Source organism: Rhagoletis pomonella, unplaced genomic scaffold (genome assembly GCF_013731165.1).
Source record: "Rhagoletis pomonella isolate Grant_MI unplaced genomic scaffold, Rhpom_1.0 Rhpom_scaffold_00005, whole genome shotgun sequence".
NCBI lineage: Eukaryota > Metazoa > Arthropoda > Insecta > Diptera > Tephritidae > Rhagoletis > Rhagoletis pomonella.
In genome coordinates, this window is record NW_023458559.1 from 67,736,583 (window position 1) to 67,743,484 (window position 6,902).

The following is a 6,902-nucleotide window of genomic DNA, read 5'->3' on the forward strand; positions in this document are numbered from 1 at the left end:
AAACAAAATAAAAAACAGTCGAGAAATAAAAAAAAGTCGAGTTTCAAAGTTAAGAGGCCTACTACACGTGCCGTTGATAATCGATTTTTTATCAGCAACATTTTTTTTCATTTATACTCAAACCAGAAGAATGGCCACCAAAAATTGGTGGTCTAACAGCCAATCAGCGTGTCTGTTGTAAAACAGTGCATGCCACAACAAAATACGATCGTTGCATTTTATGAAGTCGGTAGACGTGAGAAATAATCGAAATGAGCGAAAAGAAGAAGACAAAAAGTGCAATGAAGCAAGAATTAGCCGTGCCGCTGCACGTTTTTCGCTGCCTGTATTATTTTATTTTGATAGATCTTTATTTCAGAATTTTTTTTGAAGTCAATTTTACATTAGGTTGCCTTGCCAAAAAAAAAGTGGCGGTTTTTCCACCGGAATTATACAATTTATTATATTCTAAGAGTTCCGCCCAAAATATTTCGGAAAGGTATCAAGATTTAGGTGAGCTGTACCGATTTGGAAATATCTAAAAAAACTCAGTTTTTTTTTTATAATTAAAATTAGTTTTTAAAAGTATCTTTTCCAAAAAATCACACCAGTTGATAGAAGAGTTCAAGCTAAAAGGTCAGCATACGAAATGTACGCAGATTTTATTAACGGAAGCAAAGTAACGAAGTTTTTGGTCATGCTTTCAAATTAGTGCAGCTCACTCAAATCTTGTCTACTATTTTTCCGAAATATTTTGGCGGAAGTCTTAAAACATAATAAGGTTTATGATTCCGATGAAAAAACAACCCTGTTTTATTTTGTTTTGTATGGGGAGTGGTATACCTTAATACACTTATGCGCTTCGTTTTTTTCATTTATACCGCCCGTAAGTATATAAATACATATATCGTGTATTTTGTAGTCGTCTCGTGCTTCTTATGCGTTTTTAATGTGGGTCGTCGTCGCTTAAAATAAAACAAAAAACTACAAAAAAAAAAATAAATCAACACAAGTGTTGCAATCGGAAAAGGCACCTGTGCGGCAATCGATCAGCACTCTACTCACCTCGTGGATCGGTAGAAAAAAACTACACTTATGTACATACATACATAGTATTTCAAAGCGCCAAAGCGCCAAAGCGTGAAAGCGCCAAATCACCGAAAAGTCGAACGTTCTTTTTGTCGTTTTGTTCTCTTATTTTGTGCTTTAATCTTTATTGTTTTATGGCTCATTTGTAGATTGAGCTGCAGCCGCACTTTCTTATTGTTGTTCTATATAAATACATACATATCTAAGTATGTATGTACGCATGCACTTCTCTTGTTTTTCAAATTCAATCACTGATTGAGTTCGCGTCTTTTGGCGGTGAGTTCAGTTGCTGGCGGCGAGCAGCTCGCGCTACACGTGAAACGCTTAAAAATTTCTAAGTCCACATATTAAGAAGCTGCTGCATAAGGTGATTTTTTAAATTTAGCGAATTGACTTTTATGCATAAAAAATAGAACAAATTAATAGTGTTGTGGATGAAATTTTTGCATTAGCAGTTAATTGTAAATAATGAAAATAGCACAAGATTAATTTTTAAAATTCCTTAAGTAATTAGTAATTGAATAGAACAAAGAGAAATAATTATATAAACAAAAATAAAAAACTAAGTAAACCAAAAATTAACGCAGCATAAATTTTTTTGTCTCGTGGTAAGTTGAATGAAAAACTTACAGAATAATGCAATTTAAAAACTTGTGGCGTCGTATAAGATTTTTTTGGTAATCGGAAATATCAAAAAAGGACTGCGAAAAGTAAAAAATTATGAAAAAATCAGTTACATATACATATTGTTTTATAAGAATCAGCGAAATAGGCATAGGATGGTATCCAGAGGCTGATTTTTGCCAACCGACAGTAATAATATTTCCTTTTTTAGAAATATTATTATTTTTTTTTTAAGTATTTTATTTGCTGCAGCAGTTTTGTAATATTAACTGCTTTACATTATTCTTTGGCATCCACATCCAAATACTCTTGGCAATTTTGAAAGATTTTGTTTATTCTGTCATGAAGTTTCACAAAAAAGCTACCTTGCGAACTTTCATGGTGAAAAGCTCTTTTGACCGAAAGCATTTGTATATTATTTTGCTTGCGCTGCTCCCACAGTCTCAATGACCAAGTGAGCAAAGCACTGGGGTTCCACTCGTATATTCGTGTGATTTGTGGTCGAGTCCTCGGGCCACGTATTATTTTTAACTAATTTTTTTTATTATTAAATTTTCTTTTAATTCATAAATTTCATTTGGGGTATTCATATCTGCCTGGTTATAAAATTATATGGTTAAAAATTATTATTCTCTACTGTACATATTTGGTTTCTGGTAACTGAGTTAAAAATATAACCCATAACCAGATAACCTGCTAACCAGGCACGTGTGAATGCCCCAATTGTTTTAAAAATAAAAGCAGCTTTTAACAATTTTAATTTTTAGGACCTCATTGTATTTTCTTAATTTTATTTTTTCCTTTTTTTATAATTTAATCTTTAGTTTTTATTACATAATTTTTAGGATCTTATATTTTTTCTTCTTTTTTCATTCCGTTTTGTTTTCTTGTTTTCATTTAATTTTTAGGTTCTATTGCTTTAAAAAGAAAAAAAATTTAATATCATTTATTTTTTGAGAACTTACAGCCGCACTCAGAGCAGTTTAATGATTATTTAAGGTGTTCCTCAGTAACGGTTTGAAAAAATTTCCTCTAAGAGGCAGGTAATGATTCATTAACAGCATTTAGTGATCATCAAAGTTAGGTTAAAGAAAGATTATGAAATTTTTGGTTTGTTTTCAAAAAGATTAAATTTTCAACCCTTATTGTTTACAAAATAAATGTATTTTTATAACTTCATTTAATATTTAGAAACTTGATTAATTAATTTTTGTAATTTTTTACTTAAATATTTAGTTTTATTGTATTAATTTTTTGTTTGTTTAGTTTTTAGAAAACTTATTGGTAAAAGATAAGTAGAATAACGCAAAGCAGATCCTTTAATTAGTTTCGAAACACAGAAAACAGCTTTCAAGATAGTTGCCGGAATAGAAAGATTTTGTCTTTCGAAAGACTGCGGTGAGTTGTTTGTCTTTTTGTAAACAGTTTCTGAAAATTAAATTAAATTACAAAAATGAGTTTCCATTTAAAAACAATAAAATCTACAAATCAAAAGAAAATTAAATAAAAAAGCGAAAATTTAAATAAAATACATTTCTAAAAATTTAACATGAAAAATAATAATAAATAAAAAAATAAAAAAATATTCTACCATGGGACTCACTGGGACTACTCACTGGGCCGCTGCGACTGTTGAGGTAGTGGGCGCAAAATGATATAAATACTTATTTTTATATTTGATTTCAAACTGAACGAAATGTGTGGGTGATGCCACAAAAAAATGACGCACTTGGGGCCATATTTAAATTTAATGAGCCCTTATCTTTTAACTATGAGAGGAAACATTAATTAACAGATTTAACGTTCATTAGTTAAGTGCCCGCTAGAGCTAATTTAATGAATGTTTTTTTGTTTGAACTTTATTTTTATTAAAAAGAAAGATATTTTTTCATTTCATTTAATTTTTAGTATATTTTTTATTTATTTTAATATAAGTTTCTTCTAATTCTTTCGATTTTATTGTTTAAAAAAAACATATTTTATTAAACTTCATTTGATTTTTAGATGAGATGAGATTTTTGTGATGAGTCTATTCGGAACTTATTGTTTTTAAGTATCTGCGGCGTATCTATGCCGTTATATTTTCAACTAGTTGCTTTTGATTTTTTACATCTAAATGCGCATACATATATGTATATGTACGTGCGCATATACATATGTATGTATATATTCAAGAATATTCTTATGTATGATTGTTATGTTATGCACCCATTATAGTTAATTATAAAGTGTAAAAACAAAAGGTGAATACATTGAAGGATGCAATGTTGGAAATCAAATCGAATACCTTAATTGACATGTGATTTGCACATTGTTTTAGCTAAACAATAATAAGTAAACAAACGTAGGTTTTATTTTTAACTCAATATTAGGCAATAATCATGAGTTCGAATGCCAGAGCGGAAGCTGCGACAATTTATGTACATACATATGTATATAATTTTCAGTTGCAAGAAAAAAAAAACAAAAAAAACTGAATACTTACACATTTACATACATACAATACATATGTATGCTTGCTTTATGCCCAAAACTTCTCAGTTGGGGTGTTCACAGTTCCTTACAAATTGGGTCTCGAAATGTTGACATCTAACCGTAAAATCTGTGAGGTTGTTGTTTCCGATACAAAATTAGAAAACGACGCCGTCTAAATTTTGCCACACCCAAAGGTATGTCTTTCAAGCGTCTACATTTTGCAATCTCGTAGCAGGGTTGCATTATTACAACACCAATCTGATTTGTTTTTTAATTTATTGGAGACTTTTCCCGTGTTCGCGTTTGATTTAAGCGCCACGAAAACAAACAAATCAAGGTAAAGAAAAAACAAATACTACTAGCAATTGGTAATTAAGTTAAACAATTAAAATTTTTCAGAACCAAAATAAAACACGACATACAAGAAATGGAGGCAAAGAAGAAATGTCTGGCAACACCAGTAAAGTTTTGCGACGACTGTTAGAAAGGAGGGCTCACAATTTGGAATGAAATGTAACAGCCCAAATTTTTCAATGAGGATCAGAATGTTTTCTTATGCGGGTACAATAATATTTACAACAATGATATGCGCTTATAGAAAACCAGATGTTTCATAAGTAAGAGGCTCAAAAGCAAGCCTCAATCATATACTAGCTTCGTTGCTTTGTAATCGAGCGAAAAAAGAAGGCTCAACTCGATTAAAATTTCATTTAGCTACATGAGCATACCTGTTGGTATCTGCTCTAAAACATGTGATTAGTTTAATCTTATTACTTTAAACGATCGATTCTTGTTCTTAAATACTATATATAATATATACATAGACACATAAGTATATCCGTAGATATCTCTGAAACGGCTCTAACGATTTTTTGATAATATTTCTATACAGACTAAATTTATTTGAATAAATCGAGTAAAAATTCTGCAATTTTAAGAAAAGGCGCTTTCTTAGTTTTTATGCATACGGCCTAATGTTTTGCATTTCAATGTTATCTAGATGGGTGTTATATACGAGAATACTCGTAAAAAGTCGCCACGTTTTCGAAATTAGTTGCAAATTAAGTAATTAAAAAAATGAAGAGATGTACTCACCCTTCATCCTAGCGTATTTTTAATGTAAAGTTATTATTTAATTTATTTGATATCTTAGGCTAAAATTTTTTAAATTTATTTCCAATATATTCTTTTTATAGAATTCTGAGGTTATGAAGTAGGCTAAAATATTGACAATATTTTTTGTTGATCAACAAATAATTTTCAAAGATTGTTTATTTTCATTTTATCCCACTTCTGAAAACTAATACAAACTGGTTCAGATTTTTCTCCCAACTTGATATTTAATTTTTGTCAATTTAATCAATTATTTATTTTACCACAATATTCATATGACTGGCCAAGTGTGATTCACTTCCATTGTTAAATCCATTATTTAATTTATTTGTGTATTGATTAATGGATTTTTGTATGCTATCACTAAATACTACTATTTTTCGGTAATTCCAAGAAATTATAAGTCAATCAATTAAATGCAGCACAAGATATGTACGCATGTACTGTCGTAACACCTACAAACATACTTATAATTAAAAAATTAATTTAAATAGCTTTCAAGCATTCGTGTTAAACGTATGCACATATCGTCGCTCCCAACGAAGAGTAGCACATCTCAAATTACCGTGGAAGACTAGCACGTTTCACTATTCGCGTCGAAGACTAGCACATTTCATTATTCGCGTCGAAAAGTAGCACATTTCAGATTCTCGCGTGGAAGACTAGCACATTTCACTAATCGCGTGGAAGACTAGCACATTTCAGATTTTTGCGTGGAAGACTAGCACATTTCGTTATTTGCGTGGAAGACTAGCACATTTCAGATTTTTGCGTGGAAGACTAGCAAATTTCAGATTTTCGCTTGGAAGAGTAGCATATTTCAGATTGTTAAGCCGCGAAAACTGCACGTCTCCGGTTTAAAGTAAATCATAAAAGCATAATATATATTGAAAATTCAAACGTTTATTCTATATTTCTTTAATTGTATTATGAAAATCATGAAATTCAGACGGTATATACCGTTTACTAATCAGTTGTTGAATATCATCCACTTTTCTTTTTTTTAAAGGTATTTTTCCCTTGTAAGCTTTAGGCAATTCACAGTGTTTCATGGTTGACCATTGAACATTTTTTTTCATTAGGTTCAACTTCTCCTCGCTTTGCATAAAGTCGTATTTTACTGCCATGTCTACTTGATTTTTGCTATTTTTTATTGTAATTTTCCGTACATGTGATATCTTAATTTTTTGCCAATGTAAATATTTGGACAGTTCTTCGAAGGAAAATATTTCATTTGCGTTTGCGTTGTTGAAAATTTGTTGAGTTTTTTTAGTATTCTCCTGGGCTTTAAACTTGGGCCAATATGGATTTTTTTAAGAGAATTAACTTTATTTTAATTGAAGGTTTTTTAAGTAAATAAATAAACATAACATAAATAATATCACTTTGAAACGGGGTCCTCTTGATATGATACTGTATGTGTATGTTTTTTCGTATTTATTTATAAATAAAGATTCCCTGAGAAAGACGCGAATGTCGAAAGGTGTAGGAGGAAAAATAAACGTTTATTTTACTTGTAATAACCGGCCAAAAGGCTCCATATACAACACTAAACTTTCAGCATGACCGAAGAAAAATAATTATAGTATAAACATACATATTTATGTAACTTTTTTTTTTTT

General features: G+C 30.2%; 1 protein-coding gene across 1 annotated transcript in view; it reads left to right on the plus strand.

Annotated features, from left to right (window-relative positions):
- The first annotated feature begins 1,348 nt into the window (after positions 1 to 1,348).
- LOC118739434 (battenin-like) overlaps positions 1,349 to 6,902 on the plus strand; it is a 15,379-nt gene continuing 9,825 nt past the window's right edge. Inside the window, exon 1 of the mRNA XM_036470748.1 lies at positions 1,349 to 1,435. The gene's annotated coding sequence lies outside the window, so the exon portion shown is untranslated. The remainder of the gene's footprint in view (positions 1,436 to 6,902) is intronic.